We start from the raw sequence: 15,356 nt of genomic DNA, 5'->3' as shown, positions 1-15,356 counted from the left end.
AATGTTTTATAGAATCTATGAAGTTTAAGTTGTGGAATGGGACACTATCTAGACATAGCACGAGTAAGCTTTGAAGATATTAGTATGTGAGTTCCCTTGGTCGTCGCCAAGACCATTGTATGAATGTCCTTAAGTGTTGAATGTATCCTAAATGGTTTAATGAAACTAATTACTTAAGCTAAATGCATTTTAATGTAAAAGTACTTATCTAAAGTAGCTATAAAGACTTCTTAGGTAGGCTTTAAGAGGGTGTATGGGTGTTCTCTTCATGTCTTACTTAGATGAGTCTTATTGTAGTTCTAGGTAGGGTGTTGAATGAATGAAATGGGAATAATCTTATGTTAGGAAGGTCTCACGGTTATGTGAAAATTTAAGTGATATTGATGTTATATTGTACAATGTGCTAATATGAGATTATGTTAACTTAATGTTATATCTTATACTTGTTTTATGAAGTTTTACTCAAAAGAGCATGTTTTATACTAATGTTCATTTAGCATGATTTTATTGCATTATGTCATACTTAGTACATTCTAATGTACTAATTCCATATATTTTGCATATCTCTAAAGGTGTAGGTGTCATTTGAGAGGAGTCTTGAATTGAAGCTTCGATTAGCATTCCATATAAGCAAGAGTTGGTATGTCCTCACTAAATTCGAGGACATCATTATGTTTAGATTTCCTTATTGAAATAATTGCAATAGACCTAGTTATTTTCTAAATGTTGAAGTATTGGTTGTGTCCCAATATATTCGTATGTCTAAGATTGCGACTTTGAGACTTAGCCTTTTGTTATGTTTTTCTATAGAAGAGATATTTTGATGTATTATTATTTCATGTGAAAAGTTTCAATTCTGCACTACTTTTCATACATGTATGCAATGAATGATGTCAAAGGTCTTGTGCAAGACCTCTAAGAGGTCAAATATATCGTGTTGTAATTCAAGAATACCATACCTAATAGGGTGTACTCTCGGGTCGTGACAAAGTTGCTATCAGAGCATAGGTTATGAAAATGGTCGTAGGAATCCAAAGTCTCATTAAAACCACGTCTAGTAGAGTCTTGTTCATCGGTGTGAGTCACGGAACATATATGAGCGAGAGGCTATAGGACAATAGAATTTCACTTTCTTCATCAATCTTGTGTCGCGCCTATAGAGTTGAGGTTATTAGTGTCTATTCCTAATCTCTTCTTTTGTGATTTTAGTAGATGACTACAAAAAGAATGGCCACAAAAAGGTTTGAATAAGGAGTGCAAGAGGAATCTCCACAAGGTGGAGTAGATCCACAAGGAGTTCAAGTTCCTCTGGATGGTCAAGTTCCTCCCCAAGGTGATATAGTCACTATTAGAGTTGAAGGTAATGAGGTTCCGGTGGTTCCCTTGGACATGACTAACGAGGATAATTAGAGAGACTCTACTTACATTATCCCAAGCCTTTACAACTCATGAGACTGGAGACATTGGACCGAGAGTGAATTCTTTGGATAGTACCATGACCTCTAGGTTGAGGAACTTTGTGAGAATGAATCCTCTTATATTTCTTGGCTCTAAGGTGGGAGAAGATCCCCAAGAGTTTCTTAATTGTGTGTATAACGTGTTGAGTGCTATGGAGGTGACTTCTAGGGAAAAGACGAAATTGGCTTCATAGCAATTGAGGGAAGTTGCTCAAGTGTGTTACACCCAATGGAAAGATTATAGGCCGGTTGATTCAGGCCCCATAGAGTAGGAATATTTTAAGGAGGCTTTCTTAGGAAAGTACTTTCCCCGTGAGAGGAGGGCGGTGAAGGTTTAAGAGTTAATTAACCTTAAAGTTCACCATGTTGTCTAGGTATGCTCCATCCTTGGTGTCTAACTCTAGGGATGAATGAGTAGGTTTGCGACAGGTTTTGCCGACCTTGTGAAAGAGTGTTGTACGGCCATGCTCCACAATTATATGAACTTGTCTAGGATTATGGTGTATGCTCAATCCACTGAAGAATCCAAATTTAGTAGAATCTCAAGGAATTTGAAGAAGAGTGGATCCAATCCCAACTTAGATTTAAGAAGAGAGATCCGAACCATGTTGGACCTAGTGCTCCTAAGGTCAAGGGTGAAGGAGGTACTAGTTCTCAAGATGTTAAGCCTACTTATTGTACTTGTGGGAAGAAGAACTTTTGGAAGTGTAGTTAGTATCGAAAATTTCTTTGGTTGTGGAAAGTATGGTCATAAAGTGAGGAATTGTCTGAATATTGCATCTACACGAAGGGAGACAAAGGAAGTTACTCCTAGTGCTCCGGAAGGCGGTGCTTCAAAGAGGAATCACTTCTATGACCTCTGAGCTAAAGGAACAAAGTCGGATGATGATGATGCCGGTAAATATAGCTTTATATCTTGTGATATTATGAGATTCTTCTAAGTGGGGGAATATTGTGATTTATCGTCTCTTCTCATTTATTCTATTCAAGCTTGATATATAGAAGGTCATAGAAGCATGTTGTATGTTGCATGGTGTTTAGGAGTCGAGTTTGTCATGATCCGGATTCTGGAATCTGAATCGCAACCGGCGTCGTTGACCTCTCAGAGGTCGCAGAAAAGCCTCTTCTTGCATTCGTCACATTCATATGGTTAATTTTACCGGAAAATTTAAGACTTTTTATAATGTATGAAGTATACATAGACTTCATATAGTTATAACACAGTTACATCATATGCTAAGCTCAAGTAAAGAACAACCATCTATCATATAGGGACAACATCCACTAGCTATGTCTATTACTAGGCTAGACTAAAACTGTAGCATCTTCGAAATCAAGAGGACCTACCAAATGGTCTGGAGAACGCTGATGTCCAAACCGCTACAACGAGTCTTCAATCTTCTCTCTGACCTGCACCTATAAAAATAGTAAATTGTATAGGGTTAGTACACAGTTGTACTAAGTATGGGTGTATGCACACATACACATAAGGCTATGCATGATCAAGGAAAGTTCATCCTAAACAACATGTCATTTTTGGAAAGTGACTTCACTATATTTTCATGATTCGTTATTTGTGAATTGTGGTATGAATATGATGTATTTTAATGCATTCAAAACACACAACTGATTTTCTATATGATAACCAGCCATTACTATCATCAACATAATTTTAGAACCACTCGAGCGAGGATTCAAAAATTTGATAACCCCCTCCAACCCGAGAGCTCCCATTTCTTGTACTTAGTTTTATTTTCGATCTTTTTCTTCTTGTTGTTGTGTAGTTCAATAATTCTTTTAGTCTTATGTTTTACTTATAAGTGAAATGATTCATTGTAGTCCCATACCCACAATGAATCAAGTAAGTAATCCAAGGGCTGAGGAAACATTTCACTACCTTACAGTGAGTCATTCGTTATTCTATGTATTCATTAACATTTCATAAGCCAGTTTCTATTGGTTATGCCATCTGTTTCTACTTCCCTTTATTGGCATCATGTAAGAAGTCATTATAAGCCAATCTGATTTTGTTTTGCCCATTATTTGCTGAAACTTCATAAGTATTGATATTGGCAATTGAATTTCTTAAGCTCTTCTTCATAGCTCACTTTGAACATGTGTTCCATCATTATTCCTTTTTGCTTTCATAGAGACATTTTAGAAACAAGATCATCAGAGCTAACATGAAATCCAGTGTCTTCCCCACACCGAATGAAGGTGATTTACCAATTAAAATTAATCTAGATTATGCGAGTTACTCCTGAAATCCAATGTCTGCCCCACACCGAAAAGGGGTGGATTCCCGGCTAAAGCGAATACATATCAGGTGTTCACTCCACGCCGACAAGGATTGGCTCACGGCAGTGAACCAAGAACATGTTTTGAGCATTAACCGACATAGATCATGTGATCTAGACATGAAATCCAATGTCTACCCCACATTGAAAATAGGTGATCTAACTGGGCAAGGTTAAATCGAAACATACCTAGCTCTCTTAGGTGGAAACCACAGGCTAGTTCCTATGTTGGCTAGACATAGTTCGAAGACTAGGGACTTAAGTAAACTACTTATGCAGCTCGGTGGTAGCCTCATCTCATGAGACTTACACGTGCAAGCACATGCTCATATCTAGTCTATCGGTGCTTTGCTCACTTTCATTATATTCTTTATATTTTAGAGTTGACTAAAACAATATGGAAGCTTGCTGCTAGATTGAGATTTACTTACTCTATTTATGACTTTTCATCCTTTTCTTTACATTGATGTAATGTGAATTGTCCTTACACAACATCTTTGGTGTTAATAAGACTAGTCTCACACATTCTAACACCGTCATTCGTAAGTATTTTTAACGTAGTAGCTTAGGTGTAAGTGAGGCTTGTCTCACTTCCTTTACCACCTCATTCTGGTCATTTCTTTAACTTTGACCTCATTACTTATGTTATTTCTCACGTTACTTACTTACTTTAGTGTAGTAGCTTCACATCATCGATTATGGGCGATGAGCACATCATTCTATGAGTTTCATATGTTCATATATCATTTATGCAGAACATGTTGAGAGTTGTACCAATGAATGGCATGCTCTTTGATATGGGTTCATTGAATTAGTTTAGAAATACTTATGTTGTCATTTCTTTACTCTAACTACACAAGATTGGCATATGATTAGTCTTGGCCTAAACACATGGATATTAAACTACATAAACATTTTTGTTGGCATACGCCACTTTTACGTGCGTTCATATTTAAATTTAATATGTACGAACCATTTGTCAACACTTTAATCATTTAACATAAATTTATAGCCATTTGCATGCATCCTTTTGGTACTATGTACTGTTAGCCAATTTATTGGCATAAGATAAGCAATACACTCAAGATGTGAATTCATGGAGGTCCTTTAAACCAATCTTAGTTTGTGACTTTAAGGATAACGTTTTTCAACATCTTGGAAGGATCATATTAACATTTGATGAATATAACATCTTCATAACGTCACAATAACAGCAAGTCAACATTCGGACAAACACATCAACACTTAAACATTTACGGACGTAACTAGTATATCCTCGATTCTTAATTCATGTTGTAAACATTTAACATCATACGATTACAATTTCATAGGTTCATTCGAAATTAATTATTCAAGAACCCTACACAGTAAGATCAGCCAGTACCACATACCAACAACATGATCTCTAACCTATTCAGCATTTAAATCGTACAAGGATAATAGGGAAAGGAAGTTCAAAGAGAACGATGGGAACAACCCTAGTTTTCAAGATCTCATGAATCATCCGAAGGAAAGTACTCTTGGAGAAAGATTTCCAGGAGAGAAACTCATACATTATGCAGAACATAATATACGATGACCACCTTGGACTAAAACTTAAAGAAACCTTTGAATTGCCTAAGAACGTCGATGAACTTTTTACCTCTTTCTTTCGTTTGTTTCAGCGTTGTTTTCTCTGAGTGTTTTGATCGTGAGTCTTAGGTTTAGGAACTGATATAGACTCATTAAACTATGGCTTAATAATTTAATTAAATAAATAAATTAATTAATTAATTGCTAAAAAGCCCCTCCTAGATTGACTAGAACTAGGAAAACACAACACTTAGCCAAATCTGAAATATGTCCTAAGAATTTTGTTTTGACCCTTAAAATTAATTAATTAAATAGATAATTTAATTAATTAATGGAACTAGGGTAATTAGTAAAGTACCCCTAAGTCATTAGAATCATAATTAACCCTTTTGGACCATCCTAGGTTAAGTACTAGGATGTTTCTTGAGTTGTACTAGGTTAGTGTAAGAATTTCGATTTGACCATTTAATTTAATTATTTAAATGGCTAATTTAATTAAATAAGTGACCAAGATAAATTACTAAAGTACCCTTAAGTCGTTATAACCATAACTAATCCTTTTAACCATGCTAGGCTAGGCACTAGGTTGTCTTTTTCTTGTTTTAACCGAAATTTGGAAATTGCTTTCTGATTTCGGTTTTTCCCTTTTAAATTAATTAATTAAGCTGCTAAATTAATTAATTAAGTAACCTAGGGTAACTACTAAAGTACCCCTAAATCGTTAGGACTATAACCAACCCTTTGGACAATCCTAGGTTAGGTACTAGGTTGTCTCTTTAACTAGTTATTAGGTTAGTGTCACGCGGTTAAGCCTTAGATTGTCGGGTGCACTAATTAGTTTATTTCGGTTGGTCCTGGGTTAGTTATTTAGTTAGGGAAGTAGGTTAGAGTTTATAATTAGTTAGAGAGCTAGGGCCCACATGAGTGAACCCATGTGCACGCCTACCCTCCCCCTAACTACCCTAACCAATTTCGGTTAGGGTGGTCCCCTCTTGGTCGATTTATCCCCAATGTGATTGAACATGGTCTTGCACATGGGTTTCTTGTACTTTCCTAACTAACTATTATTTATGTTTCATTTGGGAATGTTTACCTATTTGTCCCAAGGATCCTCACTATGTCCTTGGGCACTGCTTAATCTACATGATCATTTTAACTGATCATGTGCCATGGTGTCTAGGCTTAACACTTGGATTCCTCATACCTAATGTGATGAAATGGTTGATATGGTTGAATACAGAATTTCTAGGGTCTTCCTTGCAGGTACATTTCTTGTAGAAGCTCATTAATATTAGGAAATTGGCTAACACCCTTTAAGCCAATATTTTCTAATATGCCAATATTTTTTTTACTTGGGTAATATATAGAAATTGGCTAATACCCCTTAGCCAATTTTCTATACTATGCCCAATATTTCTCAATATAAGATATTGGGATGCCTACGTACCCCCAATACACATTCTTAAAGACCTACTGGGCTCTTCACTAGACATGTAGTTTTTCAGAATGTTACATTATCCCCCCTTTAGGAACAGTCGTCCCCGAATGACACTACACATCATTTTAAAACAAAGAGGAAGATTTTCGAAAATATTTTAACATGCTTGAAACTTTACTGTATGTGAATATCTGATTCACACTTACTCTGGATGATGCATATTACTCAAAGCTTATCTAAAACTTCATATTTGAGATTGAGGACTATCTTCTCAATCGCACTAACTTAATGCACATTACAACTCATGCAACACAAAATCATGTCTACGCTGTACAAAAACATCAAAATGAATTCAAACATTAACTCATATAGTGCAAGTATAAAACACACGATTATAGACTTACAACACCAAAATTGACTAATTCACTAAAAACATAGAGTTTCTTAACAAAACCAGACTTAGAAAGAGTATATCTAACCTCAAGAACTGAACAAGTGAGGATAACGGGATCTCATATCTACCTCGGCCTCCCATGTTGCTCCCTCAACAAGGTGGTTCCTCCATAATACTCTTACGGAGGCAACCTCCTTATTCCTCAACCGTTTTACTTGGCGATCTAAAATTTCAACGGGAACCCTTTGTAAGAAAGGTCTTTATGGACTCCTAACCCCTTAGATAACATCTTGTTGGACTTAATATTTGAAACTATTTGGCTTATTGGATACGAACCACGCCCTTCCCTTTCCAGCTCTAACTCATTTGGAAATTGAAACCTTACTACCCTGTTTTGATAGTCTATGGTATCATAACACTAATGGATCCAATACATACCAAAAATTATATCAAATTCAAGGATGGTTATTTCTATTAGGTCGGCATAGGTGACTCTATCAAGAATAGTAATTGGGCAATCTCTCTATACTCTTCCAGCCCTAATGCTATCTCCTCTTGCAAAGACTAGAACTTGAGTCTGGCGCCTTAGACTACTCGGTCATCCTAATTCTTGTGTTTATTCTTCTGCGCATAAGAACAACCATCTATCATAAAGAATCAATTCGAAACAGAAGATGAATATATCATAAAAGTTAACTAAGCACAGCCTTATTACAATGCTTCGAAATGAAAGTATGAAAGAAACGCTAGGGACAACATCCACTAGGTATGTATACTACTAGGCTAGACTAAAACTGTAGCATCCTCAAAATCAAGAGGACCTACCAAATGGTCTGGAGCACGCTGATGTCCAAACTGCTGCAATGACTCTTTAATCTGCTCTCTGACCTGCACCAATAAAAATAGTAAATTGTATAGAGTTAGTACACACTTGTACTAAGTATGGGTGTATGCACACATACACATAATTCTATGCATGATCAAGAAAAGCTCTTCCTAAACAACATGCCATTTACTGAAAGTGACTTCACTAGACTTTCCTAATTCGTTATTTGTGAATTGTAGTATGAATATGATGTATTTTAATGCATTCAAAAAACACAACTCAATTTCTATATGATTACCAGCCATTAGTATCATCAACATAATTTTAGAACCAGTCGGGCGAGGATTCAAAAATTCGATAACCCCCCCTACCCGAGAGCTCCCATTCCTATACTTAGTTTTATTTTCAGTCTTTTTCTTCTTGTTGTTGTGTAGATCGATAATTCCTTTAGTCCTATGTTTTACTTGCAAGTGCAATGATTCATTGTAGTCCCATACCCACAATGAATCAAGTAAGTAATCCAATGGCTGAGGAACGATTTCACTACCTTACAATGAGTCATTCGTTATTCTATGTATTCATTAACATTTCATAAGCCAGTTTCTATAGGCTATGCCATCTGTTTCATTACTTTCATGTTCGGGAAGTTATGAGGTTTTTAGTTATCATTATATTTCTACTTCCCTTTATTGGCATCATGTCAAAAGTCATTATAAGCCAATCTTATTTGGCTTTGCCCATTATTTGGTGAAACTTCATAAGTATTGATATTGGCAATTGACATTCTTAAGCCCTTCTTCATAGCTCACTTTGAACATACGTTCCATCATCATACTTTCTTTCTTTCATAGAGATGTCTTTAGAAGTAAGATCATGTGAGCTAACATGAAATCCTGTGTCTTCCCCACACCGAAAAGAGGTCATTCACTGATTAAAATGAATCTAGGTCATGTGAGCTACTCATAAAATCCAGTTTCTGCCCCACACTGAAAGGGGGTGATTCTCGGCTAAGGAGAATCCATCTAAGGTGTTCACTTCACACCGAAAAGGTGTAGCTCACGGCTATAAAGAACCAAGAACATGTTTTGATCATTAACCGACATACATCATGTGAGCTAGATATGAATCCAGTGTCTACCCCACACCGAAAAGAGGTGATCTAACTGGACAAGGTGAAACCGAAACATACCTAGCTCTCTTAGGTGGAAACCATAGGCTCGTTCCTGTGTTGGCTGGACATAGTTCGAAGACTAGGGAGTTAAGGAGACTACTTATCCAGCTCGGTGGTAGCCTCGTCTCATGAGACTTACACGTGCAAGAACATGATCATAAGTAGTCTATCGGTGCTTTGCTCACTTTAATTATCATATTTATCTTTTATAGTTGACTCAAACATTATGGAAGCTTGCTTCTAGATTGAGATTTACTTAATCTATTGATGACTTTTCGTCCTTTTCTTTACGTTGATTAAATGTGAATTGTACTTACATAACATCATTGGTGTTAATGAGACTAGTCTCACACATTCTAACACCTTCATTCGTGAGTATTTTTAACACAGTAGCTTAGGTGTAAGTGAGGCTTGTCTCACTTCCTTTAACACCTCATTCTGGTCATTTCATTAACTTAAACCTCATTAGTTATGTTATTGCTCAGGTTACTTACTTACTTTAGTGTAGTAGCTCATATCGTCGATTATGGACGATGAGCACTTCATTCAATGAGTTTCATAAGTTCATATATCATTCTTGTAGAAGATAGTTGTCCCAATGAATGGCGTGCTCTTTCTTTCGTTTGTTTTAGCTTTGTGTTCTCTAAGTGTTTTGATCGTGAGTTATAGGTTAGGAACTGATATTGATTCATTCAACTAAGGCTTAATAAGTTAATTTAATAAATTAATTAATTACTAAAAATCCCCTCCTAAATAGACTAGAACTAGGAAAATACAACACTTAGCCAAATCTTAAATTTTTCCTAAGAACTTCTTTTTGACCCTTTATATTAATTAATTAAATGGATAATTTAATCAATTAAGGAACCTCGGGTAATTACTAAAGTACCACTAAGTCATTGGAATCATAATTAACCCTTTTGGACCATCCTAGGTTAAGTACTAGGATGTTTCTTTAGTTGTACGAGGTTAGTGTAAGAATTTCCGTTTGACCCATTTAATTTAATTAATGAAATGGATAATTTAATTGACTAAGTGACCTATGATAATTAGTAAAGTACGCTTATGTTGTTATACCCATAACTAATCCTTTGGACAATCGTAGGTTAGGTACTAGGTTGTCTTTTTTTTGTCTTGACCGAAATCTGGAAATTTCTTTGTGAGATCGGTTTTGCCCTTTTAAATTAATTAATTAATCTACTAAATTAATTAATTAAGTTAACCTAGGGTAAATACCAAAGTATCCCTAAGTTTTTAGGACCATAACCAACTCTTTGGACAATCCTAGGTTAGGTACTAGGTTGTCTCTTTAACTAGTTGCTAGGTTTGTGTTACCCGATTAAGTCTTAAGTTTTCGGGTGCACTAGTTAGTTTATTTTGGTCGGTCCTAGGTATTTTAGTTAGTTAGGGAAGTAGGCTAGAGTTTAGAATTATTTATAGAGCTAGGCCCCAAAAGGGTGAACCCATGTGCACGTCTACCCCCCAACTACACTAACCAATTTCGGTTAGGGTGGTCCCTCTTGGCCGATTCTCCCCCGTGTGCTTGAACATGGGATTTCACATGGGTTGATTGTACTTTCTAACTAACTATTATTTATGGTTCATTTGGGAATGTTTACCTATTGTCTCAAGGATCCTCACTATGTCCTTGGGCACTGCTTAATCTACATGATCATTTTAATTGATCATGTGCCATGGAATCTAGGATTGACACTTGAATTCCTCATACCTAATGTGATGAAATGGTTGAATACAGAATGTTAGCTTAGGGTCTTCCTTGCAGGTACATTTCTTGTACAAGCTCATTAATATTAGGAAATTGCTAACACCCTATAAGCTAATATTTTCTTATATGCCAATATTTTGCTTATTTGGGTCTTATATAGAAATTGTCTAATACCCCTTAGCCAATTTTCTATATTATACATAATATTTCTAAATATTGGGATTGGGATGCCTACGTACCCCCAATACGCAATCTTAAAGACTTACTGTGCTCTTCACTAGACATGTAATTTTCCGGAATGTTACATAGTTGATATTGAATTTCATTGGTTCCTTGCACTGTGCATTCTTTGAAGTTATGATTATGTTGTAAAATGATTTTATATGGTCTTGTCTGTTATATTTTCATGCTTTCATCATAAATTGCTTGAAAGTTTCATTTTTGAATATTTGAGCATGTTTCATGGTAAAGAATTTGGTACTCATGAAAAATGGTTATAATATGTATAGAAATGATATGATCATGATAATGTGTGGAGAAGGAGTTCTTCCAAACTTAGGCCAAGCAAGCTGCCGCGCTAGCCAAGAATGGGCAATGGTTGTGTGTCGAGCAACTTCCACTGAGAAGGGAAAAATTTGCCCTGCCACGCTGGGGCATAATGAACCATTCTGTCTCAAATTTTTCCAGAACCGAAAATTGAAATGTCCTCCACCACGCACAATTACCTTCCCGTTTTGCTCGCGTCATTTTTAAGTCAAATTTGAATTGGCTAAAATGTTCATTAAATGCAGGGGTCTTTTGGGTAATTTAGGGATGACTTATTGAAAGTTATTGAGTCTTTTTAAGCCCCAAACTCACTAATCAAAGTTACACTGTCAACTCAAATAAAAAACTCTCCATTCCTTTTCTCCAAAATCTCCATTGTTGAATATTTAAAGTTCCAAGGAAGAGGACTAATTTTCCAAGCTTTTCTCCATCATTTTCGTGGTTTGGAATAAATTAAGGTATGATTTTCACCCTTGAATCTCTTTTCTTGAATGAGCCAATCTTCAAAGTGGTTTTCCAAGACTTTCTCAAAATATGAACTTCTAAATTGGAATCTAGCCATGGGTTCTTGCATAAAACGTTTTGAATCATGTTTTATGATTGAATTGATGTGAATTTGATGGTTTTTGACTTAAAAGTATATCAACCCATGCAAATCATGTAATCCTAGTTTCAACTATATTATGGGTGATTTGATTATGTCTTTATACTGTTGAATTGCTGTGTAGTTCACTTTGGACTATTGAATTAAGAAAGAATCATGCTAGAATTTTAAGTGGGCTGTCCTAATTGATAAATTCACACTGTATTATCTTGTATTCATTTTATATTTGGATTATTGAATTGAATTGGTGATCATGGCTATGGGTAAGAGCCTTGGTATATTGAGTTGGTTGATTTGGCTATAGATTGAAGTTGTGAAATTTGATTGGTGGTATGTTGACATGCCTTCTCTATATTTTGTAGTATATGTCTTGAATTATGATGATTTTTTGGATGGTTCACTTATGGTGGCGGTGCTTATACTCTATACTTGTGAATAATATGGCATTGTCGGAATTACTTTATGAATTGTGAAACTATGTAACATCGTCAGCATTACTTTATTAATTAAGATAATATCATGTTATTACTTTAATGTGTGAGTATTATGAAGCTCTTGATGACTTATGTGTATATGTGAAGTCAAAGCACGTGTTCTTCTATATTGTAATACTCTGAAAGTCTAAGATCTGTTCTACAGCATAACATGAATGTCTAAGGTTTGTTTCACTGTTTATAAGGTCCAAAATAGTGTGTATAAGTCTTTTAGGAAGTTTAGGAATCAAAATGTCAAGGAACGTCCATAACGTCCGGAAACTAGTTCAATGAGGTGCTAGCGTGCCTTAGCCTATTTGACTAAGTTTTAAGAAATGGAAAATGATGAATTTCTACGGATGAGTGTCTAACACGTATTAGAGTTTGTGTGTAGTCAAAACGTTTGGGTACGACTCCCCAAGTACAAACCAAGGGCCCTTGAGGAGGAACCTTGCAACTTAGCAAAAAGCTGCTAAAAGGCATTATGCACAAACGAGTGCAATCAACGGATCGTGTGCCAATCGAAGGGGCGTTAGTGGTCACTTAACCAAATCCATGGGAAGCCTATTTTTGACAGTCTCTGACCAAAACGACGGACCAACACGACGGTTGGTCCCTTGGTCGTCGTTTGACAAATGGGTCGTCGATCGGGGTGTCGTCTATGGGCACACTATTTTGCTACACGTTTTTAGTTTGTTTAAATTAATTAATTAGGTGGTTAGTCAATTAGTTAGGGGTTTAGGGAAGTCTAATTAAGTTGTCTAATGACCTATATAAATACCCTAACCTAATTAAACTAACCTAATCCCTCATAATTCCCAAACCCAAATAGTTCTTCCTTCCATCTTCTTTCTTTCTCCCAAAGAAACCCCATTGAAGACCAAGCTAGAGGTTGGTTCTAGGAATGAAAAGGATCAAATTTCTCCATCAAACTTCATCAACTAGTAAGGTATGGGATTTCTTTCTCCTTTGGGATTTCTTTCCCAAAGGGTTCCATCAAATTGATTTCAAAAACATAAAATTCAAGTGAGTTTTCTTCCAATACGAAATTGATCTTGTGTACTGTTTTATTTATGATTTTTTTTGGATATTATGAGTATATTAACATGTGTTATTACTCAATTATGTTACTTCTTGATGGATTGGTCTAGTTTTTAGAAGATGACCTTTTCCCCTTAACTCTAGGTTGTGATTTTGAATTGAATTGTATAGTATAGACTTAATTGATTTGGTTAGTGTGTTAATTACTATCCTATGTCGTTATTATGATCATTATGAGTATATTGTGATATATGGTAATCCAATTATGCTAGTTCTTGAGTTGTTTACCTTGGTTGTGAAGTAGACTATGAACTTGACCGAAGTGTCAAATTCTAGGCTATGAACTAGTGATGGATTGTTGTATAATGATTTAATTTGCCCAATTATTATGTTGGTTACTATAATCTGATGCTATTATACCATTGTTGGGTTAAGTTGGAGGTTAATGGTAAGACCTTGATGATGGCATTATGAAAGAGATTTTGAGTAAGTCTTGTGATCTCTATCCTTTACTTCGATTATGGTTACTTGTGCTTAAGTAATGATGTTGTATTGAAGTATACCTTATATTAAGATTGATAGGATTGTTATGATGTTGAATTGAAATGTCTTGAACTATGAATAGTGATTTTTTGACATATATGTAAATGATATAAGGATGGTGATGACATCCTAATATGCCTTATTATGATGTGATTATGTAAATGTGCTAACCACGCATGTATGAATTGTATTGAAAGGAAAAAACTCATGCAATTCTTAATGAGATATGATGATGATGATTATATAAGGGATAGGCCCTATGACCTAAACTAAGCTTTGATAATAACGGATGAGTTAAGGATATTTCAAAAGGAACGTTAGCTTAGCACCGAGAGAACTTGGCAATGGGATGTGTTGACTTCCTGTAGAGGAAGATTCACCCTATAGTTCCACATGAGGTGTTGACTCCCTATATAAGGGATACTCAGCCTATGGATTCTCATGAGAGGAGGTTCTAAGTACCCAATGGCATTTAGAGAGTTCATACCTATCTCCTAGTTACTAAACTATGTTTCCCCCATACGAAGACTAGCTGGATCCACCTAGAAAAAGCTACATTTATGTTTGGTTCTACTTTGGCCGGTAGACCACCTTCCATCGATGTAAGGTTTTACAACACCGGATTCCATATTTTGCTCTTGTGGTCTATGTCAGTTAAGTCAAGTGTTCCCTAAACTAAAATGAAGTAATGAAGTACAAACCAAGTAGGGTGATTTAAGTGGTTTTACTTAACTTAGGTAGGGACCTACCTATGTCTTGCACTAGTTTGACTTGAGGGAAGCCTTAGGAGGTTTCACTTATGAATAGTTCGGTCTCTATGGCTAAAGTATGATGATGTGTACTCTTAATGATACGCTATGTGAAGCTGGACATTTGGTTATAATTCTTGTTGGGTTACTTGATTGAGTAAGGTTATGGGGCTTTAATTTTTCATTGCACTAGTTTACTTGAGGAGGGATCATGAGTAATTGTCTTGCTTTGGTTATGTGATATGCATGTTGGCTTGAATGACTTAGTATTGTTGGTATTGTGATGTACATGCTCTTGACTTAGTGAATATGTCCTATTGATTGGTATGGTCATCCTGAATGTGCATAAGGCTTTTCAAAGAAAATTGCATACTCTAACGAAATGTACCTTTTAGCATGATTTCATGATGTGTATGCATACGTCTCATAGTTAGTGCAAGTGATGGGATAAATCTATTGTCTCACTTTTCCCCAACATTTTAGGTTACGGTCGTTGAAGGGCTTTTGAGATGACTTTGA

This window comes from Solanum pennellii, chromosome 8 (genome assembly GCF_001406875.1).
Source record: "Solanum pennellii chromosome 8, SPENNV200".
NCBI classification, from domain to species: domain Eukaryota; kingdom Viridiplantae; phylum Streptophyta; class Magnoliopsida; order Solanales; family Solanaceae; genus Solanum; species Solanum pennellii.
Note: the sequence above shows the minus strand (reverse complement) of the source record.